The sequence below is a fragment of the Elephas maximus genome, chromosome 20 (assembly GCF_024166365.1).
Source record: "Elephas maximus indicus isolate mEleMax1 chromosome 20, mEleMax1 primary haplotype, whole genome shotgun sequence".
Lineage (NCBI taxonomy): Eukaryota > Metazoa > Chordata > Mammalia > Proboscidea > Elephantidae > Elephas > Elephas maximus.
Window position 1 is genome coordinate 80,583,187 of NC_064838.1, and position 25,847 is coordinate 80,609,033.

The 25,847-nt window shown below is 35.7% G+C and overlaps 2 pseudogenes; both read right to left on the minus strand.

Moving 5' to 3' along the window:
* Positions 1-4,742: 4,742 nt before the first annotated feature.
* LOC126063812 (olfactory receptor 4P4-like) lies at positions 4,743-5,679 on the minus strand (annotated as a pseudogene).
* A 9,280-nt stretch (positions 5,680-14,959) lies between these two features.
* LOC126063813 (lupus La protein-like) lies at positions 14,960-24,921 on the minus strand (annotated as a pseudogene).
* Between the last annotated feature and the right edge of the window lie 926 nt (positions 24,922-25,847).

Below are 25,847 nucleotides of genomic sequence, written 5' to 3' on the forward strand. Positions count from 1 at the left end.
CATAAACCTGATACCAAAACCAGGCAAAGACACCACAAAAAAAAAAAAAAAAGAAAGAAAATTTCAGTCTAATGTCGTTCATGAATATAGATATAAAAATTCTCAACAAAATTCTAGCCAATAGAATTCAGCATCACATCAAAAAATAATACACCACAACCAAGTGGGATTTATACTAGGTGTGCAAGGATGGTTCAACATTAGAAAATCAATCAATGTAATCCACCACATAAATAAAAGTATCACATGATCATCTCAATCAATGCAGAAAAAGCATTCCACAAATTCCAACACCCATTCCTGATAAAAAGTCTCAATGAAACAGGTATAGAAGGAAAATTTCTCAATATAATAAAGGGTACTTTTTTTATACAAAACCAACAGCCAACATCAATCTTAATGGAGAGAGGCTGAAAACATTCCCCTTGAGAAAAGGAACAAGACAAGGATGCCCTCTATCACCATTCTGATTTAACGTTGTGCTAGAATTCCTAGCTAGAGCAACAAGGCAAGACAAATAAAAAATGGGCTTCCAAGTTGGTAAGGAAAAAGTAAAGCTGTCCATATTTTCAGATGATATGATACTATACATAGAAAACACAAATGACTCAATGAGAAAACTTCTGGAACTAACAGAAAGATTCAGCAGGGTAACAGGATATGAGATAAACATACAAAAATCAGTTTGATTCCTATACACCAATAAAGAGATCAATGAAAAGGAAATCAGGAAAACAATACCGTTTATAATAACCCCTAAAAAATAACATACTTGGGAATAAATTAACCAAGGATGTAAATCTATACAAAGAAAACTACAAAACACTATTGCAATAAACCACAGAAGATCTACATAAATGGAAAAACATACAACGCTCAGGGACAGGTAGACTCAAACTTTGTGAAAATGTCAATTCTACCGAAAGCAATCTAAAACTACAATGCAAACCCTATCCAAATACTAACAGCATTATTTAAGGAGATGGAAATACTAATTATTAATTTTATATGGAAAGAGAAGAGGCCCCAGGTAAGTAAAGCACTATTGAAGAAGATGAATGAAGTAGGACTCACATCACCTGACTCAGAACCTACTATACGCTACAGTAGTCAAAACAGCCTGGTACTGACTGGCACAACAACAGATACATTAACCAATGGAACAGAATTGAGAACCCACATGTAGATCCATCCACCTAAATGGTCACCTGATCTTCGACAAGGGCCCAAAGTCCTTCAAATGGGGAAAGACAGTCTTTTTAACAAATGGTGCTGGCAAAACTGGACATCCATCTGCAAAAAAATTGAAACAGGACCCATTCCTCACACCATAAACAATAACTATTCAAAATCAAAGACCCAAATATAGAAACAAAAATTACAAAGATTATGGGAGAAAAAATAGATAAACACTAAAGGCCCTAATACATGACATTAAAAGCATACAAACCATAACTAACAACACACAAACTCCAGAAGATAAGCTAGATAACTGGGATCTTCTAAAAATTAAACGCCGATGCTCATTAAAAGCCTTCACCGAAAGAGTGAAAAGAGAACCTACAGGCTGGGAAAAAAATTTTGGCTACAACAAATCCAACAAAAGACTAATCTCTGAAATCTACAGGAAAATCCAACACCTCTACAACAAAAAGACAAATAATCCAGGTAATAAATGGGCAAAGGAAATGCATAGACATTTCACCTAAGGAGACATTCAAGCTGCTAACAGACATAGGAGGAAATACTCGAGATCACTAGCAATCAGAGAAATGCAAATCAAAACGACAATGAAATATCATCTCACAACAGCATCACTGGCACGAATCAAAAAAAAAAATGTTAGCTAGGCTGCAGGGAGATAGGAACTCTTATGCACTGCTAGTAGAAATGCAAAATGGTATAACCATTTTGGAAAATGATATGGTGGTCCCTTAGAAAGCTAGAAATAGAAATACCATATGATCCAGCAATCCCACTATTAGGAGTATATTCTAGAGAAATAAGAGCTGTCACATGAATAGACATATGCACACCTGTATTCACTGCAGCATTGATCACAACAGCAAAAAGATGGAAACAACCTAGATGCCCATCAATAGATGAATGGATAAACAAACTATGGTACATATACACAATGGAGTACTACTCAAAGGTAAAGAACAATGGTGAATCTGAGAAACATCTCACAACATGGATGAATCTGGAAGGCATTATTGAGAAAAACAAGTCAATCACAAAAGGAAAAATCTTGTATGAGATCATTACTATAAAAACTCATGAAAAGGTCTACACACAAAAAGAAACAATCTTTGATGGTTAAGAGAGAGAGAGCAGGGGTGGAAATGGGAAAACACTAAATAGAAAATAGATTAGTGGTAACTTTGGTGAAGGATAAGACAGTACACCATACTGAGGAAGCCAGTACAACGTGTCCAAGTCAAGATCATGGAAGGTCCATAGACACTTCCAAACTCCCTGAAGGACCGAATTCCTGGGCTGAGGGTTGTGGTGACCATGGCCTAGGGGAACATCTAGTTCAATCGGCATAACAGTTTATAAAGAAAATGTTCTACATTCTACTTTGGTGAGTAGCATCTGGAGTCTTAAAAGCTTATGAGCAGCCAACTAAGATACTCCAATGGTCTCACCCTATCTGTGGTAAGGGAGAATGAAGAAAACCAAAGACAAATGGGAAAGATTAGTCCAAAGGAATGATGGAACACAAGTATTACAGCCTTCACCAGACTGAGTCCAGCATAACTAGATGATGCCTAGCTGCCACCACTGACTGCCCTGACAGGGATCAAAATATTGGGTCCCAGACAGAGCTGGAGAAAAATGTAGAATAAAATTCTAACTCACACACACACAAAAAAAAAACAGACTTACTGGTCTGACAGAGACTGGAGAAACCCTGAGACTATGGTCCCTGGACACTCTTTTAGCTCAGTAATGAAGTCACTCCTGAGGTTCACCCTTCAGCCAGAGATTAGACAGGCTCATAAAGTAAAATGAGACTAAAGGGGCACATCGGCCCAGGGGCAAGGATTTGAAGGCAGGAGGGGCCAGGAAAGCTGTCAATAGCAAACCGAAAGTTGAGAAGGGGAAAACATTGACATGTTGTGGGATTGGTAACCAATATCAGAAAACAATATATGTACTATTTTTTTTTTTTTTTTTTTTTTTTAGCGGGAAGCTAGTTTGTTCTGTAAACCTTCAACTAAAAATAAATAAATAAATACAAAAAAAAAAAAAAAGGAAGAAATATCTCTTTCATGATACTTCCAAGATGATTCATGTTACACTGTGCTTGGTTTAGCAGTTTGGTTTTCTTTAATTGTCTGATGGTTGGTTTGTTGGATGTTGTGTTCGTTGATTCACTGGTTCATTGCTTGGTTTTAGAACACTTCTAATTTATTTTCCTTCTTTTTTTTCCTTTCTCATATTAGTAGGAAAGCTCTTTGGTTATGCATCCAATGACTAGCCATTTCTTCTCCCTTTTAGGCAGGTAGAGGTGGGTCAAAACTTGAATTTCATAATTCAGTTCCTAGATCTTTAAGGAAATTTTTGTAAATTCTGGCCAGTAGATAGAATAACATTGAGTATGTTTTCAGCATCCTGAGTAATTGATGTCACTCTGTCTTTCCTAATTATAATAATTTTTTTATTTAAAAGTGATGAGAGTTGACACCCATAACCACTTTAAACCATATTATACAATACTAAAATTGCCACTAGAGGATGTATAGGAGAATACTTAACAGAAATTAAGAATTAGTTTATAAGTTATAGATTTTAACTCCTCCAATACCATAAAACATGTGTCACCATGTGTTCTTGACTTTGAATTTTTTAATAAAATTTTCTTTAAAAAATGCTAGCATTATAATCCTTTGCTCAGTATAGCAACATCTTAATTAGTATAATCTAGATTAGTTTTTATGCAGTCAACTCTTCCAACATCACCTTAACACTTGTCTTAGTTATCTAGTATTGATATGGATAGGGATGGCTTTAACAAGCAGAAATTTATTCTCTATTCATTTAGGAGTATAGAAGTTCAAAATAGGGTACTAGCTCCAGGGGAAGGCTTTATCTCTCTGTTGGCTCTGGGGGAAGGTCCTTGTCATCAATCTTGCCCTGAGTCTAGGAGCTTTTCAGTGCAGGGACACCAGGTCGAAATGATGTGCTGCACTCCTGGTTCTTCTTTCTTGGTGGTAGAAAGTCCCTGCCCCTTTGCTAGCTTCTCTCTCCTTTTTTCTCTTGTAAGATGAAAGGTCACGCAGGCCACACCCATGGAAACTAACATTATATTGGATCAGGTTTGTGACCTGAATAAGGCTGTTGCAACCCACCCTAATTGTCTTTAACATAACCTAATCTTGCCTCATTAACCACAGGCAAAAATTAGGATTTACAATACATAAGGAAGTTACATCAGATCACAAAATGGAGGACAAAAACCAAACTACTTGGAATCATGGCATTGACAAGTTGACCCATTTTGAGGGTGACACAATTCAAGCCATGAAAACACCCCACAAAATTAACTAGGTTTTCAATTATTTCTGTATGATAGATTAGTATTTCATTAGTAATTACATTATTTTTTAATTCCTATTTCCCACATATAATCTATTAATGACAGCAATAGGATACATAAAGTATGAGAAGTCTACAACACTTGATTTCACAATTAGCCACTTTATTTTACAAAGTTGTGTGACTGACAGTCTTCATCAACTAATCGTGAGCTTCTTTTGAAAATAACCTTGACACCAAACTTTTCTCATGGCGTTTTTCATCTCTGTATTTCTCGGAGTATAGATTAAGGGGTTGAACATAGGAGCAACGATGGCGTAAAATAGTGCAAATACTTTATCCTCAGGAAAAGTGGTAGGAGGTCTAAGGTAGACAAAGATTGCAGGAGCAAAAATAAAACCACCACAGTGATATGGGAGCCACAGGTAGACAAGGCTTTGTGTCTTCCCTCAGCTGAGTGATTTCTTAAGGTAAACAATGTAATGACATAAGACCCAAACAAGAGAATGAAGGTGGCTAAGGCAGCCATACCTGAACTGACAAGCACAAGAACACCAGTGATGTGAGTATTAGTACAGGCAACTTTTAGCAAAGGGAAGATATCACAAAAATAGTGATCAATTTCATTAGGACCACAAAAGGGTAACTGGATTGCCATAAATAATTGAGGAAAGGAGTGAACAGCCCCACCGATCCAAGCAGCTAAGACAAGAGATTACATCTTGTTCTATTCATGATAATCTTGTAGTAGAGAGGTTTGCAGATAGCAACATAGCGATCAAAGGCCATAGTAGTAAGAATGAAGATCTCCATACTGCCGAAGAAGTGCAAGGTAAATACCTGTAACATGCAATTACCATAGGAGATGGATTTTGTCCCCAATAACAGATCACCTATCAGTTTGGGTGTGACACTAGAAGTATAGGAGACATCCAGACATGCTAAGTGGCTGAGGAAATAGTACATTGGTTGGTGAAAAAGGATGCTGCTTAGAATGGAAACTAGGATCAGAGGGTTCCCAACCAAAAGGGAAATATAACAGAATAAGAATAGAACAAAGCAAAATATTTGTATGTTCTTGCCATAAGAAAATCCCAAAAGAATGAATTCTGAGACATTTCTCTGGCTTTCCATATATGTCACTTTGGTGTATGTTATACACAAATAATTGAGTATCTAAAAATAAAGAAAATACAAACTTAGATGAAAAAATTAACAGTACAATAATAATGGATTAGTACGCAATGCATTAATATTAATTGTTCTTTATGAAGGTAAGGTGCTTTTTCTTTTATGTCCCTTATTTTACAAGGATATTATGAAATAATTTTATAATAGGAACTATAGTATTAAGGATGTACTTTATTCAATTTTACCAGTAAACATTAAAGAATATTTTAAATGTTACATTGTTCATGAAGAAAACATTGTTTATTGTTAAGTATGTAATTTTGATAACAACAAAATTTTAATTTGTACTTGTTCCTGTAGGTGCTGTCAAGTTGATTCAAACTCATAACGACCCTATGTGCAACATAACAGAACACTACCCAATCCTGCACCATCCTTAAAATCTTTGCTGTGTTTCAGCTCATTGTTGCACTCAATATGCCAATCCATCTCGTTGAGGGTCTTCCTCTTTTTCACTGATCCTCCACTTTACCAAGCATGATGTCCTCCTCCAAGGACTGGTCCCTCCTGATGACTTGTCCAAAGCAGTAAGATGAAGTCTTGCTGTCCTCCCTTTCAAGGAACATTTTGGCTGTACTTCTTCCAAGACAGATTTATTCCTTGTTTTGGCAGTCCACGATATATTCAATATTCTCCCCCAACACCGTAATGTAAAGGCATCAATTCTTCCTCAGTCTTTCTTATTCGTTATCCAACCTTTGCATGCATATGGGGCAACTGAAAACATCATGGCTTGGGTCAGGCACACCTTAGACCTCAAGGTGACACCTTTTGCTTTTTAACATTTTAAAGAGGTCTTTTGCAGCAAATTTGCCCAAAGCAACACTTTCTTTGATATCTTAACTGCTGCTTCCATGAGTATTGACTGTGGATCCAAGTAAAATGTAATCCTTGACAGCTTCAATATTTTGATTATGTTGCTTATTGGCCCAGTTGTAAGGACTTTTATTTTCTTTATGTTGAGGTGTAACCCATAATGAAGGTTGTAGTCTTTGATCTTCATCAGTACCTGCTTCAAGTCCTCTTTGTTTTCAGGAAGCAATTAATCATAGGTTAATGAGTCTTTCTCTAATCCTGATGCCCACTTCTTCATATAGTGCAGCTTCTCGGGTTATTTACTCAGCATACAGATTTTATAAGTATTATGAAAAGATACAATGCTTATGTACATCTTTCCTGATTTTAAACCAGGTACTAAAAAAAAAAAAAAAAAATTTTTTTTTTTTAGTATCACCTTGTTCTGTTGGAATGACTGCCTCTTGTTCTATGTACAGGTTCCACTTGAGCACATTTAAGTGTTCTGAAGTTCCCATTCTTTGCAATGTTATCCCTAATTTGTTATGATTCACACAATCAAATGTCTTTTTGTAGTCAATAAAACACAGGTATACCTCTTTCTGGTATTCTCTGCTTTCAGCCAAGCTCCATCTGACATCAGCAATGATATTTTTCATTCCGAATCCTCTTCTTAATCTGGCTTGAAATTCTGTCAGTTCCCTGTTGATATATTGCTGCAATTGTTTTGAATTATGTCCAATTTTATTTGCATGTGACATGAATAATACTGTTCAAAATTTCTGCATTCTGTTGGATCACCTTTCTCTGGAATGGCCACAAATGTGGATTTCTTCCATTCAGTTGACCAGGTAGCTCTCTTTCAAATTTGTTGGCATAAACAAATGAGCACTTCCAGTGTTGTATCTGTTTATTTAATTTACTTATTACAAAAACAAAATGAAACAAAAATTTTTTTCTGCATATTTTAATGTGTGCATTACGAATAGATTCAACTTTCAGTCTTCCAGTATGGCCTGGATCACATTTTCTGAATTATTTTTGGAATGTATGTTCAGAAAATTCAAATATGTTATAAACACCTTGGCTAAAATGCTGAACTTTTTATGTGAAGAGTGTATTCTTCTATGCCACGTGAGTAAACATTGCGAATGAGTTATGCTAAACCTATGCAGGTTTGGTTACATTAAAAAGTATACAGCAAAAGAAATTTCAGTTAAAGATTGAAGTTATGAAAAGTAACTGTAAATTCATTCACATCTCTTATTTACATTTCACAGGTTAGAGGAAAAAACTTATCAATTATACAGTCATTCAAGTTCGTGAAGGCAAAGGAAAGGTAAAATGGTTGAATTGCCAAAGTATGTTTGAAGTGCGCATATTTTATAGCTTCTTATAGAAATTTAATCTTTTTACTCACAGTCTACAAAACAGATGTCCATAAAAGAAGATTATAAGAAATGCAACTAAAACAAGCTTAGTGGTCAGTTAGGCTATTTATTGCATGAATAAAAGGATGAAAACTTTGTGAATCACATATGTCTTTTGATTAATCTTGAGGCAATAACACAGGGGAAAAGAGAGTGCAGAATAAGAAGAATACACTTCCAAGTGATATTCTTCCAGTTATGAGGAAGGATAAGGTACTCCATGGAGCTGGGAAAATTATAGCATTCCTTCTACCTTAGTCTGGATCTGACGTGGCAGCCATGGTGGGCTTTGTAGATGTTTACTTTTTAAAATGCACAATGCTTTTGTAGCAAGGTAATTCAGAAACCTTCAAATCTAGTGATACATAAACCCAAAATCTGTAGTATTTAGTAAAAACAAAAAAACAATCCACTGCCTTCCAGTCAATTCTGACTCATAGTGACCCTACAGGACAGAGTAAAACTGCCCCATAAGGTTTCCAAGGAGTGCCTGGTGGATTCAAACTGCCAACATTTTGGTTAGCAGCCTTAGCTCTTAATCACTATGCCACCAGAATTTCCGTTTTATTTAAAGTCTTTGAAATTTTAGATGGCAAATAGATAACATGTATGACAGTTTACTTTGAGAAACACAAATTCTATTTTTTACAAATATTCAAACTTTAAAAAATTTCATCAAAGAAAGTCTGTTTGTTCCCACCATGGGTTCACAAACTTTATAAGCTTTCCTAATCTTCATTTTTTTAACAAAGAAAAATTATCATCAGGTTCAGAATGTTCAGCATTTAACAATAAATAATACATATATATTTTAATATTTTGAGGGTTATTTAAGGAACCTGATGGCTCAACAGTTAAGCACTCAACTGCTAACTGAAGGTCAGTGGTTTGAACCTATCAGCCATTCTGAGAGAAAGATATGACAGTCTGCTTCTGTAAATATTTACCGCCTTAGAAACCCAATGGGGCAATTTTACTCTGTTCTATCGGGTAGCTATGAGTTAGAATGAACTCAACAGCAATGGGTTTTTGAGGGAGTCCATCGACCTATTTTTTTCCTTCTTTAAACCAATGGAAATTCCTAGTTTTTCAGATGGTATAATGCTGATTTTCCAAATATATATATATATATATATATATATATATATATTTTTAGCAAACAAAATTATTATATTAGTAGTTCGGTGAACAGTTTAAAAGTAGAAAATGTTTCATTAATCTATTCTTCAAGGGAGTGGTGATAGCTAAAAAGTATGGACTTTTTTTGTGGTCATTAAAATGTTCTAGAATTGACTGTGATGATGCTTGCACATATTTATAAATATGCTAAAAATCATTGGACTCTACTTATTAAATTTGTATGGTATGTGAATTATTTATTAACAAACTTGTTAAAAACACGGGGGAAAAAGACATTGGAATTAAAAGGATCTAAGAAATTACTCAGAGTCAAAAAAATAACAATCCGTGTGTACCAGAATCCAGATATCCCGATCTCCCTCAGTCTAGTGCTGTAACCCATGTTTAATTAAGAGCCAAGTGGGATATGGGTGGGGGAGCATGGGTGTCATGGAGAAGAGGAATGAGAAGAACTATTTTGAATCCTCATCAGCAACAAAGAATATTTAAGTTGGAAGGTTATAAGATCACTAAAGCATTTTTGGGCAATTCTCTGATTCTAAATATTGCATTGGGCAAATCTGCTGCAAAAGAGTTCTTTAAAGCATTTAAAAGCAAAGATATCACCTTGAGGTATAAGGTGTGCTTGACTCAAGCCATGGCATTTTTGATTGTCTCATACGCATGAGAAAACTGGGCAATGAATAAGGAAGACCAAAGAAGAATTGACACCTTCAAATTATGCTGCTGAGGGAGAATATTCAATATACCATGGATAGCCAGAAGAAGGAACAAATCTGTCTTGGAAGAAGAACAGCCCCAATGTTCCTTAGAAGAGAAGATGGCAAGACTTCATCTCACATATTTTGGAAATGTTATCAGGAGGGACTAGTTCCTGGAGAAGGACATTGTGCTTGGTAAAGTAGAGGGTCAGCAAAAAACAGGAAGACCTTCAAGGAGATGGACCGACACAATGGCTGCAACCATGGGTCCCAGTAGAACAGAGGCTGTGAAGATGGCCCAGGACCAGGCAGTACTCCATCCTGTTGGACGTAGGGTTGGTGTGAGTCAGAACCATTTCAAGGGCACCTAATGACAGTCACTTTGAAATAATTTTCCTTTTGTTTTACAAAAAATATTTTTTTTAAGCCAAGATACTTGCTTTTGTTTTCTAGATTATCATAGGTGTCTAAGCCAAAATAGCTGTTAAAGCTCCATCCTGAATGGGAACATGCTGCTATGATCACTGCTATCAGCGGAGGTATCGGGACCTGCAAGTCCACTCAGGTGAGAAAAAGGTAGTGTCATAAACACAATTATTTCCTGTTCATGTAGATATTAAGGAAAACCTCTATGAAACAAGTGAAATCACAATTGATGAAAGGGAAGAAATATTAGGCAACTTTTGTGTAAATGGTGAGAACAGTGACAACACAGAAAGAGGCAGAAACATTGAAGGTTGTAAAATAAACTAACCAGGGCTGAAAAAAAAAAAAAAAGGGCTGAATCTTGGGCTAATTGCTTAACTTCTAAAAGCCTCATTTTCCTCACCTATGCAACTGAGACATCAATACATAATTCACAAATATAATGAGGAATACATGAAGTAATATAAATACCCCAGTGGCATACACAGTTTAAGTCACACATGTTGTTTTCCTTTTCCTTCATTTCTTCTTTGAGTGAGGAGTTAGTTTACCTACTAGTTAAGTTGCCATTCACACATATATAACCAAGTTAAAGAAATAAATAAATGAAATAAAAACAAATGGCACAACATAAATATAATGAGTTAATGATCAAGTAAAACTTCTATTTGGACAATTCATGGCTAAAAGTAAATTATCCTGATGATGGATTTGCTAGGTTAGAGCATTTCCTAACACTAATCAGTAACTTTTGTAACTTTTTTTCTTTGAATGAAAATACATGGTCAAATGACTACTTTATTTCCTTGGTAGTACTGCTTAAAAAATTCTGCCTTTTCTGTTTGGTGTTCTCTCAGCATAGTAATAATAGATACTCTTTTTTTTTTAATAGATAAAGTGCAATTTCAACCATAAATTCAAATTTTCTCATGGTGAATTCAGAATAAGGCATGCTGTGAACTTACCTTAGTTGAGAACTTACCTTAGTTGACACAGATGAATCTAGAGTATTTTAGAATGGCATGTTTATTGAAAGATGAGAAATTCTTCATTATTGTAGATATTCAAGCATAAACTAAGTTATTCCTTAATTGGAATATGAAAGAAAATATATTAGGGCTAGAATGGGACTCAGGAACGTTCAGTGCCAACTTGAAGATTTCATTCACTTTAGCCCTACTGTTCTCAAGTGGAATTCTGCTTGTGAATAATGGAAACTTAAGTGTGTTAAGGTTATAACTTCTCTTGCAGTATAAGGTAATTTGATTAGTATAAAACTACTAGAACACACTCTAGTAGTTTTATACTAATCAAATTACCTTATACTGCAAGAGAAGTTATAACCTTAAGAAAGAAAATGGACAGAATAACAACAAATAGCCTATAATCAGTCTAAAAATGAGTGGTGTGCTCTCTTCAATTCAAGGCTATGTGGGTAATGCACTGATCATCAGGTCTGAGTGTCTTCCAGATTCGTTTTAGGCTGAATCAGGAAGAATTTCTCCCTGAGGGAAAAAAAAAAAAAAACTCTGCTAATTCTTCTGCAGCACATAAATCTGAAATAAAATGCTGAGAATTACAAAACAGTGATTCGAACACACCTTAGGTTAATTTGCTGAAAATATATATAGACTCTTAAAATCCCTGAGAATATTCTACACATTTGTAAAAGGAGTGGACTTTAAATGCCCACTTAAATCATCAGGGATGCAAGGGGAAGGAGATGTTTTTTCCACAGGAAAGCAATACGGGGCTTCTGAATACAAATTTAACATCTTAACTTTGGCCAAGACTAAAATGTAAACAAAAAATGTTTTGAAATTCCTGAAAAATCTAACACACTATTTAAGTCTGAGGAATCATTTATAAATCTAGTGCTCAAAGGAAGTTTCATTGGGAAGAGCAGAATATAAACTTCTGTGGCAATGCAGGAATTATTAGGTCTTTGACAGCTCTAAGTAATCATATTCCCAGATGCATTTCTACAAAGATCTTTGCCAAATGGCACTAACTGGCTGTCCACCTTAATGGCCCTGGTGCCTCTGGGAATTCTCTTGTCCTAACTTTAGTTTCCATCTTTGTGTTAGCTTGTTTAGGCACTGTTTCTCTGGAGGCTCCCAAATGCTGCAGTCAGACAAGAGCAGCTCGAAAAACCCTTCTGAATCTCAGCTTATCTAGCTATCTGAAGAATAGGGGGGAAAAAGACAGCCTGATTCCATGGATTGAATTGTGTCCCCAAAAAATATCTGTCAACCCGTGTAGGTCATGATTCCCCATATTGTATGATTGTCTACAGTTTTGTCATCTGATGTGATTTGCCTATGTGTTGTCAATGCTATCACTATGATGTAATGAGATGGATTAGTGGCAGTTATATTGACGAGATCTACAAGATTAGTGTCTTAATCCAATCTCTTTTGAGATACAAGAGAGAGAAGCAAGCCAAGAAATATGGGGACTTCATACCAAAAAGTAAGCAGTACCACGAGCAGGGCGCATCCTTTGGACCTGGGGTTCCTGTTTGAGAAGCTCCATCATCTCCTAGAAGATTAATGGAAAGGACCTTCCTCCAGAGCAGACACAGAAAGCTGGTGCTCTAAATATGGGCTCCTAGCGTACCTGACTGTGAGAGAATAAACTTCTCTTTGTTAAAGTTATCTACTTGTAGCATTTCTGTCATAGCAGCACTAGATCACAAAGACATCTGGAAAAAATATCATTTCAGCCATCAGGAAATCTGAGATAAGACAGAGAGAACAAAAGACAGGCATTTACAGTCCAAATATGGCTCACTATCAACAATAACCTAGGTGTGGAGAAGGTGTTGTTGTTGTTAGGTTATGCTGAGTTAATTTTCTACACATAGCAACCCAAAGTGACAGAGTAGAATTTCTCCACAAGCTTTTCTAGGCTGATCTTTATAGAAGCAGATCACCAGGTCTTTCTCCCTTGAAGCTGCTGGTGGTGTTAAACTGCCAACATTTCGGTTAGCAGCCAAGCATGTAACCAACCATTGTGCCACCAGGACTCCTTGCGAAGAGGTAGATAGACCAATAAAATCAGTGACCTGCAAGATCGTGACTGGGACCAGATTATTTGTGGCCAGGGAGAGAAGGGGAGAGGAGAGGAGAGGAGAGGACAGAGAAGAAAAAACGGCATTCTTTGCTCAGTACACTTGGCAAGAGGAAAAGTTATATCATCAAGTAAAAATAAAGAAGAAAGAAATGGAAAAATCAGAAGAAATCAACAAAGTGCAGTAAAGCTTTTATTCTGTTTACCATTCGTTTTTCTCTCCTGTCACTGACTATTGACAGGTGGTTTAGCCTCATCCTCATCTGCACACACTGACCTTTTCTCTCACTCCCAACATACATAAATGTGAACACTGAAAGTTTTCTCATACATTTAAAACTTCAGGAATGAAATTTTTAGAGTACTTTTTCTGATTCATACCAATCTGCTTGGCAAAATAATGACAAAAACATGAATACCTTGAGAGACTATTGGACACTCTAACATTATTATGTAAGTTAGTACTTAAAATAATCCATATTTTGACACAAGTATATAATTAGCTCTATTAAACAGATAAGATCACAGAAGCTTCTAAAAATTAGCCAAATGGCTCAAACCACTAGTAAGTTTGAGAAGCAGAATATGGGTATTTCTAAGTTTAGTACTTCTTCTAGACTTTGAACATTAAGCAATCTTGAGTAAAGGAAGAATTCTAGCACTTCAGAATTACGGGTATCAGAACAGGGTTTTTACTGATTGTTCCCGTCAATGTAATGCCCAGTGTTGACCCAAATTCACTCAAGCTAGCCTGTGTTAATCCATAGGAGGAAATAGCTGATCACATCTCTTACCCATCTCCCTCCAAAAACACATACATCAGGGTTCTCCTTAGAGATGTATACAGGGGCCTCATTTATAAAACCGATTCCTGAATAATTGATCTCTAGTCATCTGAAATTGTTGTGCAGTAAAGTTTTAATGTTATTAAATCTAATTTACCATTTTTTATTGATAATGCTATTAGAACCATTTTAAAATTGTGTGTCCATTCCAACAGCTGGAAACCCTGATGGCATCATGGCTAAGTGCTACGGCTGCTAACCAAAAAAGGCCAGCAGTTCGAATCCACCAGGTCCTCCTCAGAAACTCTATGGGGCAGTTCTAGTCTGTCCTTTAGGGTTGCTATGAATTGGAATTGATTAGACGGCAGTGGGTTTGGTTTTATTTGGTATTCCAAGGGCACAAAGATTTCTCCTAAATATATAGTAAGTACTTTATACTTTTACATTTTATATGTAGGATTAAGATCCACCTGAAATAATTTTGTATGAAGTGTAAAGTATAGGTTAAAGTTCTTTTTTTTCCCCCACACATAAGTAGGTCCAACTCTACCAACACAATTTTTTTTCTTTTTGTACATAATATATTTTATTAGTTTATATTACTACATTATCATATTGAAAAGGTAATTTAATGGAAGAATTTTCCTTTAGATATTTGAATAACCTGATAACACAGGGCTACACATTTTTTAAAAATCTTTATCTAAAATAAAAAATGAGAAAATCCTCATCAGATAACAACAAGAAAAAAAGACAAGTTAAACAACAAATATATTTTCCTTTCTTACATGTGGATATTGAAGTGAACCTAACTGGGTTTTCTTTTTAAAAATCTCCAAAGACAAAAGTACATTAAAATCTAATTAAAATGAATTTAAAAATGGTTTACTAAACTACTGGTCTCCTGTTTCAATTTCTGTTGTTTTGATGTAAAGTCTTCCCTGTCTGTTTATTCTCTTGCTGTTTTCCCTGGTCCAGCAGCACCGTTTTCATCACCACTGTTAAATTTCACTTTCTTGTCCTGAAACTGTACCTCTCCTTTAGCTGGCTCAGCCTGGGCAACTTTATTTCCCTAATCTTTTCCATTAAATTTGCCACCTTTTCACTTCTATTTGTTTAGGGATTCTTGCTGATCTTCCATGATTTTTTTCAGTGCTGCTTTTTCCACCTCTCCTTCTGGTACTTCCCATGTCATTTATTTGTTCCTTAAATGTAGGCCACGATTACTTGTGTATTTGGCTTTATCCAGTACTTTTTTAGCTTTTACTTTAAATAGAATTACTCCCTTTTTTGCTCCTCTGACAAAGTATGCATTTCTTTTCTCTGTGATTTGAGAAAAGGATGTGCAAATCTTCTCTACAGGTCTGATCACCTAAAGTCACCCCCAAATTTTAGCAAGCAGCCAATCTTTTCTTCTAGAGATTTCATTTCAGCACGTTCTGCTAACTTCTGTTTTACTTACTATTGTTTAGCTCATAATTGATCTTCCACTTTGCTTTCTTTCTTCATTCTTTTTTGCAAAGTAATCTTCTTTGAGAAGTATTAGCAGGTCTCTGTCCTTCCAGCCATGGGTCTCTACAAATTTCTTAGCAGATTCAGGGATCTCAAACACAACAAATATTGATCCCTTAAATGCTTTTTGGAATGTTCTTCTCATCTGAATATTTAGTACTTAACCTTTGCCTTCCAACGATTCTTTTATATCATCAAAGTTTGCATCAGTTGAGATGCTTTTAATATAAACAGATCTGTTTTTCACATCATTTTAATACTCATCAGTCACTTCAGGGAGGTGTTTGCTTAGAGATCTTCTGATCATAATTTTATCTTCTCTTATTTCTCTAAGTTCCACCTGTGATTTATTCAAAGCTTCTATTATTACATTAAAGTCTGTTGTTAGATGGTTTAACCTGTTGAATTTTATCATTATCTACAAAGGCACTCAACCTTCATCCAATTTGATCTGTTCCTTTAAATATTGGTTTCATGGCAAATTAAAGTTGCCAAAATAATACTCTATTTCATGACAGATTTTAGCCTCCAGTGCAGCCATTTTTTTCACTATCCCCATTTTCGGCCAATGTGGCTATCTGAAAAGTTTCCTTTGTGGTTCCTTCTGGCCCCACAGAAACCGCCACGGGATTAATAGAGGAGACAGCAACTTCACAACTTCCAAGCACTGCTGGCTGGACTAATGTGCTTAAAGAACATCTACCACAATCCTTTTTTAAAGACTGTCTTTTTTCTAATGAATTGTTGGCAGACATTTGTTGAAAGTTGTTGTTGTAGTTGTTAGGTGCCGTGGAGTCAGTTCCAACTCATAGCAACCCTATGTACAACAGAACGAAACAGTGCCTCTTCCTGCTCCATCCTTACAATTGTTTTTATGCTTGAGCCCCCTGCTGCAGCCACTGTGTCAATCCATCTCATTGAGGGTCTTCCTCTTTCCACTGACCTTGTACTTTCCCAGGCATGATGTCTTTCTCCAGGGACTGATTCCTCCTGACAACATGTCCAAAGTATGTAAGATGCAGCCATACCATCCTTGCTTCTAAGGAGCATTCTGTTTGTACTTCTTTCAAGGCAGATTTCTTTGTCCTTTTGGCAGTCCATGGTATATTCAATATTCTTTGCCAACACCACAATTCAAAGGCATCAATTCTTCTTCGGTCTTCCTTATTCATTGTCCAGCTTTCACATGCATATGATGCAATTGAAAATACCATTGCATGGGTCAGACACGCCTTAGTCTTTAAGGTGACATTTTTGTTTTTCAATGCTTTAAAGAGGTCCTTTGCAGCAGATTTGCCCAACGCCATGGGTCTTTTGGTTTCTTGACTCTTGCTTCCATAGGTGTTGATTGTGGATCCAAGTAAAATGAAATTGTTGACAACTTCAATCTTTTCATCATTTAACATGATGGGGTTTATTGGTCCTGTTGTGAGGACTTTTGTTTCATTATGGTGAGGCGTAACCCATACTGAAAGCTATGGTCTTTGATCTTCATCAATAAGTGCTGCAAGTCCTCTTCTCTTTCAGCAAACAAGGATGCGTCATCTGCATAACATAGATTGTTAATGAGTCTTCCTGCAGTCCTGATGCCCCATTCTTCTTCATATAGTCCAGCTTCTCGGATTACTTGCTCAGCATACAGATTGAATAGGTATGGTGAAAGAATACAACACTGACACACACCGTTCCTGACTTTAGCTCTTCAGTATCCCCTTGTTGCATCCGAACAACTACCTCTTGATCTATGTACAGGTTCCTCATGAGCACAATTAAGTATTCTGGAATTCCCATTTTTCTCAATGTTATCCGTAGTTTGTTATGATCCACACAGTCGAATGCCTTTGCATAGTCAATGAAAACATCCTTTTGGTATTCTCTGCTTTCAGCCTGGATCCATCTGACATCAGCAATGATACCCCTGGTTCCACGCCCTCTTCTGAATCCTGCCTGAATTTCTGGCAGTTCCCTGTCAACATACTGCTGCAGCCACTTTTTAATGATCTTCAGCAAAATTTTGCTTGTGTGTGATATTAATGATATTGTTTGATAATTTCTGCATTGAGTTGTATCACCTTTCTTGGGAATAGGCATAAATATAAATCTCTTCCAGTCAGTTGGCCAGGTAGCTGTCTTTCAAATTTCTTGGCATAGACAAGTGGACACTTCCAGCGCTGCATCCATTTGTTGAAGTATCTCAGTTGATATTCCATCAATTCCTGGAGCCTTGTTTTTCTCCAATACCTTGGACTTCTCCCTTCTGTACCATCGGTTCCTGATCATATGCTACCTCTTGAAATGTTTGAACGTCAACTAATTCTTTTTGGTATAATGTCACTGCGTATTTCTTCCATCTTCTTTTGATGCTTCCTGCATCATTTAATATTTTCCCCTTGGAATCCTTCACTATTGCAACTTGAGGTTTGAATTTTTTGTTCAGTTCTTTCAGCTTGAGAAACGTGAAGTGGGTTCTTCTGTGTTGAAATTTAGTTAACCATGTATATACATGTTGACTTCTAGACTATTCAGGTCCATTGAAGTGCTTGTTGTTCTTTATTAAAATAACCACACTGTTTTGAGCACTGTAGCTTTATAGTATCTTTTGAAATCAGGGAGCATAAGTTCTTTAACTTTATTCTTTTTTTAAGGTTGTGGGAGATAACCTCTGTCTTTGCATTTCCATTTATGTTTGAATCATTTTGTAAATTTCTTAAAGATATGGCTGTTGAAATTTTGTATGTAAATGCTTTGACCTAGAGATTAGGTAGGATTGGAAATTTTAAAATGTTGAATTATCCATTTTATGAACACAGTATTTGTTTTTATTTATTGAGCTCTTTTTATTTTCACAGCAAAGTTCTGTAGTTTTCAATATACATATTCTGCACGTATTTTTTTCAGATATATTCTTAAGTATTTATATTTCAATGGCACTAAAATTATTATATTTTTAAAATTATATTTTAAAAATTCAGTATCTGGTTATTTGTTGCTAGTGCCAAAATTACCATTGATTTTTTTGTATTGATCACGTATTCTGTAAACTCTGCTAAACTCGCTTTTAGCAAACAAGATTGTGTCATCTGCATATTACAGGTTTTTAATGAGACTTTCTCCAATCCCGATGCCTCATTCTTTTTCATATAGTCCAGCTTCTCAAGTTATTTGGTTAGCATACAGATTGAATAAGGGTGATGAAAGATACAACCCTGAATCACACTTTCCTGAATTTAAACCACACAGCATCCCCTTCTTCTTTTCAAGCTCCTGACTATTGATCTATGTATAGGTTCCTCATGAGCACAATTAAGTGTTTTGGAATTCCCATTCTTCGCAATGTTATCATAATTTATTGTGATCCGCATAGTTGAATGCTTTTGAGTAGTCAATACAACACAGGTAAACATCTTTTTGGTATTCTCTGCTTTCAGCCAAGATCTATCTGACATCATCAATGATAAAAGTAGTATGCCTAGTTTATTCAGTGACCTTCTGATGGACATTTGTTTCTCATCTTATGCCACCATGGAAAGGGCTGAAGTGATCGCCTTTGTGCACGTAAGTGTGTCTACTGGAAATTGACTCAGTGGCTGATGTTGAAAATCACCCCCTAAAAGATTGCATTCACTTAAACTTCTACCAAAAATGTACAAGATTGTGGTTTTCCACAAATTTCCAGCAGTATATGTCAATAAACATTTGCCCCCCCCAAAAAAGAAATCACTTCACTAATATGATAGCTGAAAAATATATCTAGTTGGAATTTTAATTTCAATGTCTTTAATTGTGATGAAATCAAGCATCTTCCTATATGTTTAATTTTTCTTTTGCCCATTTTTCGTGTTGACCTTTTTTTTAAACAGTTTGGACAAATCTATTTATTTGAAAGAATTACGCCTGTCTTATGTGTTATAAATGTATTTTACCAGCTGGGCACTTATTTTGCTTTAGACTATGCTAATATTTGGGAATAGATGTGATAATGTACATAAAACAATTTATTGAGTTTCTGGCATAAGCTGTTGTTGTTAGGTGCCATCATGTCATTTCTGACTCATAGCAACCTTATGTAAAACAAAACAAAATGTTTCTTGTTCCTGTGCCATACTCACAATGATTGCTGTGTTTGAGCCCATTGTTGCAGCCACTGTGTCAATCCATCTGATTAACGGTCTTCCTCTTTTTAGCTGACCTTCTACTTTATCAAGCATGATGTCCTTCTCCAGAGATTAATATCTCTTGATAATATGTCCAAGGTAAGTGAGATGAAGTCTAGTTATCCTTGCTTCTAAGGAACATTTTGGAGGTATTTCTTTCAGACAAATTTGTTCCTTCTTCTGGCAATCCATGTTATAATCAATATTCTTTACCAGCACCATAATTCAAATGCATCAATTCTTCTTCTATCTCCTTGTTCTTTGCCCAGCTTTCACATGCATATGAGACAATTGAAAATACCATGGCTTGAGTCAGACATATACTTAGGCATGTAATTAAAAAAAAAAAATTTTTTTTTTAATTTAGACATGAAGAAATACTAGTTTCCTTTTTATTTCTACTTCTTTTACCTGAAATCAGGATATCAGATGCACAAGAAAAAACATGACAAGAATTCCACTGAAAACCCTTCTGCTATGACTTGAAGTTTCTTTAGCTGCTTTCTAGATTCACAGTGTGTAAGCTGTGAATCTGAAATTTGAAAGGATTTTTCAGATAAATGGTTAAGGTTCTTCTATTTTCCTTAACTATATCCTCAGTCTTTTCTGTTTCTTAAGAAATTATATTTAAAAAAAATAATAATAATGAGTAAGGAAAAGAATGTAACTTTTGACAACATGGTATGATAATATTTTATAACTTGACAGCCGTGTTGAAGAAGTACGAAAGCAATTCAAAGTAAGTTACAGACAAATTTTCTCTGTTTCTGCAACATACTACCTCTAATACTGAAGAAACACATTCAGCTTAGGATATTATTCACTCATGCCAAATCTCTAACGTTAATGTTTGTTATATTTGAAGAGTCACTTACTTTTTCATTATTTTCCTGTTACAACTTCATATGCAACAAGGTAAATAGGTAAAACCAAAAAACCAAACCAAACCTGTGGCTGTCGAGTCGATTCCGACCCATAGCAACCCTATAGGACAGAATAGAACTGCCCCTTAGAGTTTCCAAGGAGCGCCTGGTGGATTCAAACTGCCGATCCTTTGGTTAGTAACTGTAGCACTTAACCACTACTTCACCAGAGTTTCCCAAGTATTATGAATTTCACTTCATTTATTAAAAAAAAATAATACACAGAAAACAAAGTGATTATTCATTGGTAAGTAGAAGTTCCATGATCAGGCATAGGTTCTCGAGCTCCAAATGCAGTATTCATTTTATATATTTTTTTCTTCTTGCAGATTCACTATTTCTAACCTCTACTTTCCCCTCATCTACTGAAACTATATCAGCCACGTAAGAGTGTAATTGAGTTCATGCTGTTAGGATTGACATAGGATCCTATGAGGCAGAAAATGGTGTTATTAATCTTCTACACTGGAACTGTGGTGGGCAATTTACTCATTACTGTGACCATCAAGTTCAGCTGGACTCTTGGAAGTCCCATTCACTTCTTATTCTATTTGTCCATTGCTGATACCTGCTTTTCAACTTCCGTAGCCCCTAGACTAATCATGAATGCTGTCTCTACAAAGAAAGTTATATGCTATAATTAGCACATGGTGCAAGTCTTTGTACTCCATTTATTTGGCTGCAAGGAGATCTTTGTCCTCATTCTTATGAAGGTTGAGTGCTACATGACCATCTGTAAGCTCTTGAATTACTGAACCATCAAAAGACAACAAGTCTGTATCATCTTGATTATTCTTGTCTGGATAGGGTCTTTCATACATTCTATAAGCCAGATTGCCCTGGTCTTGAAACTGCCCTTCTGTGAGCCCAATTTGATTGATCATTATTGCTGTGATTTGCAGCCCTTGTTAAACCTTGCCTGCATAGACACTTATGGGGTCAACCTACTGTTGGTGTCTAACACTGGGGCCATTTAATTGAGTAGTTTCTTGATTCTGATGATCCCATACTTTGTTATCTTGCATTCGCTGAGAAACCACAGTGCAGAAGGGAGGAAAAAAAGCCCTTTTAACTTGTACCTCACACATCATTGTGGTTGTCTTATTCTTTGGCCTGGGTATATTCATATATACACACCCAACAACCACTTTCCCCATGGACAAGATGATGACAGTATTTTGTACCATTGGGACACCCTTTCTCAATCCACTTATCTGCACACTAAGGAATGCAGAAGTGAAAATTGCCAGAAAAAACTTATGGAGTATCAAAATTACCTGAGAAAGGAAATGATGAAATGAGGGTATGATGCTATATTTGGTAATGAGACTGAATATGTACAGACATCAAATATGATAATATGTGATTATTGTGGAAATATATTCATGTATAAGGTGATGGATTAGTATATATTTGTATATGTACATATATTTGTATGTATATATATATATTAGTTTACAGGCAAGATGAATGTGTAGTAACTTCTGTGTCTGAGCTAGATACAGTGTCAGAATAACTCAGGTAAGTATGGACCAAGCTGACATCAGCCTGACTCAGTGTTTTCCCGAAAGCTCAATTCTGGCATTGCTGACCATAAACTGTACATCATAAATCTGAATCTGTACTCTTTGGTTTGTGAAGAAAGATATTTATACAATCACAGCCATGCAAAATTGTGAGAATCCATAAACAAAGTGTAACCGATTCTCTGCAATCTTTAATTCTGTCCATAATACATTTTCAGTTAGGTATCTGGCTTCTTCTTTAACATTTCCAGGTCAATTGAACTCAGCGTATCAGGACTATCCAATCTATTTTACCACTAGTTTCTTTTTGAAGAGTTTCGTGTTCCTGAATCAGAGGCTTTTTTGATGTATTAGTATTCTGAGCTAAATTGTTTCTCACTGTTTCCTTTGGATGCTAAAAGAAGGGACTTCTGAATGTAGATTTACCACAAAAAATAGGTATGACTGAAAAGCAAACAAAAAGTATTAAGAAATTTCTGCAAAATAGAACACATATTTAATTCTAGTGATCATCTGTTTTATGCCCAGGTCTAAAGGAAATGTCATTAGGAAGAGCAGAATATAAACTTATGTGACAATGGGAGAATTATTATGAGTTTAAATTATCTATGTGGGATCAAATGACAGCAGCAGTTCAAAAGGTTAGACAGGAAAATTAGAGAGCAGTGAGTTTATGTTGATGGGGAAAGAACAATTAGGGAAAGGAGGGTAAGAATGGTTGCACAACTTAAAGAATGTAATCACTGTCGTTGAATGGTACATGTGGAAATTGCTGAATTGGTGTGTATTCTGCTGTGTATATTCTCAACAGCAACAAATAATAAAATAAATTATAAGAAAAAGATTTAATATGTATTCAAAGCTCAAAAAAAATCATATTCTCTGAGGTATTTCCAAACAGATCTTCATCAAGTGGCACTAACTTGCTGTCCAGCTTAATTGTCCTGGTGCCTCTGGGCATTTTCTGGCCCTAGTGTTACTTTCTATCTTTACGTTAGCCTGGCTTAGGCGCTATTTCTCTGCAGGCCCCAAAATACTAAAATTGGAGCAGTTCAGAAAATTCTTCTGACTCTGTGCTCATCTAGTTTTCTGAAGGATAGTAGGAAAAATAATGTTATCCAGGAATAATATTAAATCAACTACCAGAAAAATAAGATGAGGTACAAAGAGATCCAAAAATAGGCATTGACAGTCCACATATAGATCACTTTCAAGAGTAATCTAGGTGTTAAGAAGTAGACAGACCAATAAAATCAGTGACCTGCAAGATCATGACTACCAAAATAAATAAATAAATAAAACAACCTGTTGCCCTTGAGCTGATTCCAACTCATAGCGACCCTATAGGGCAGAGTAGAACTGCCCCATAGAGTTTCCAAGGAGTGGCTAGTGGATTTGAACTGCTGACCTTTTTTTGGGTTAGCATTCATAGCTCTAACCTCCGCACCACCAGGGCTCCAAATGTTGACTGAGACCACCTTATTGGTAGCCAAGGATGAATATTACAGAAAGAGACGGTTGGAGAATCAGACAAAAAAAAAAAAAAAAAAAAAGAACATAGACATAGCATCTTTGCCCCACACATACATTAAAGGAAAAGATACATTATTAAATACGAAAACACATGGAAAAATGAGAGGAAATCAACACGTGAAGTGTAAGAAAGCTTTTATTCTTTTTACCATCCAGTGCATTCTCCAAGTCACTGAATATTTATAAGTGGTTTAGGCTCATCCCACCCTGTGCACACTGAAATTCAGTTAGCCCCTTTCCCTCTTTCCAACATATAAAAAAATACAAACCCAAAAATTTCTCATATATGTAAAACTTCAAGAACTCAATTTTTAGAGTATCTTAACTAGTTCAGATCAATCTACTTAGCAAAAATAATAACAGTAACCAAAGTATATTAAGCAATTATTCAGTGCTTTAAGTTTATTATATCATCTAGTATTCACAATTATGCGTATATTGAAGTAAGAATTGCTCTATTATGCAGATAAGAGTACAGAAGTGTCTAGAGACTAATGAAGTGGCTAAAACAACTAGCAAGTACCAAAAGCAGAGAAATGGGTATTTCTAAGTTCAGTACTTCTTCCAGACTTTCAAAGTTAAACATCTGTGAACATCAGATGTTGAATTGTGTTAAACATCAATTGAAGGATTCTATCACTTCAGAATTAAAGTTAGAATCTGGTTGACCATTTCAAATAAATTCCAGAGTTGATTAAGCATTGCTCAAGCTAGACTGTGTCAATCCACAGATGGAGATGGCTGGTCATATCTCTAGTTAATCTTACTCAATCCTATCTCCCCCCGCCCAAACACACATACCAGGTTTCTCCATAGAGATACCTACAGGTGACTCGTGTACTGTATCGATTCCTGAATAATTGATCTCTGGTCATCTCCAATTCTTCTGCAGTAAAAGTTTAATGTTATTGTTGTTGTTAGGTGCCACTGAGTCGGTTCCAACTCGTAGCGACCCTATGTAGAACAGAACGAAACACTGCTTAGTCCTGCACCATCCTTACAATAGTTGTTATGCTTAAGCCCATTGTTGCAGCCACTGTGTCAGTCCATCTCATTGAGGGTCTTCCTCTTTTTCACTGACCACGTACTTTACCAAACATGACGCCCTTCTCCAGGGACTGATCCCTCCTGACACCATGTCCAAATTATTTGAAACGTAGACTTGCCATCCTTACCTCCAAGGAACATTCTGGTTGTACTGCTTTCAAGACAGATTTTTTGTTCTTTTGGCAGTCCATGGTATATTCAATATTCTCCAACACTGCAATTCAGAGGTGTCAATTAATTATCCAGCTTTCATATGCATAGGAGTAGATTGAAAACACCATGGCTTGGGTCAGGCACAACTTAGTCTTCATGGTGACATAATTAATCAACTTGTTATGTATCATGTGGTTAGAGTCATATTTTAAAATTATGTGCTTTATTCAAGGTCACAAAAATATTCTAAGTATATTCTATATACTTTAACATTTTCATATAGGTCAGTGATCCATTTTGAAATAATTTCGTACAAGATGTGTAGTATACATTACAGTTCATTTTATTTTCGGTACTTAGGGACATCCAGTTGATCCAGCACTATTTGTTGGAAAGGCTATCTTTTCTCTGATGAGTTGATGACAGACATTTGAAATTGTCTGTCAGGTGACAGACAGATGAAAATAAGTTGGATATATACATATCTACATATATAATATATATGTATATATGATTGACACAGTGGCTACCAGAATGGTTTCAAAGAGAGTAATGATTGTGAGGATGGTGCAGCATCGGTCAGTGTTCCATCCTGTTGTACATAAGGTCTCTATGAGTTGAAACTGATTTGATAATTTATATATATATATATGTAGACACACACATATATACACACACAGATATATATGTGTGTGTATATCTACTTTTGGACTCTTTCTTCTGGTCCATTGATTTACTCATTTTTCTTTATGAAAATACCACACCATTTTGAACATGGTAGCTTTATAATATCCCTTGAAATCAGATAGTGGAAGACATCCAACTATATACAGTTTTAGAATTGTGGGAACTAATCCATGTCCTTTACATTTCCATATATGTTAAAATGAGTTTGGAATTTCAAAGAATGTGCC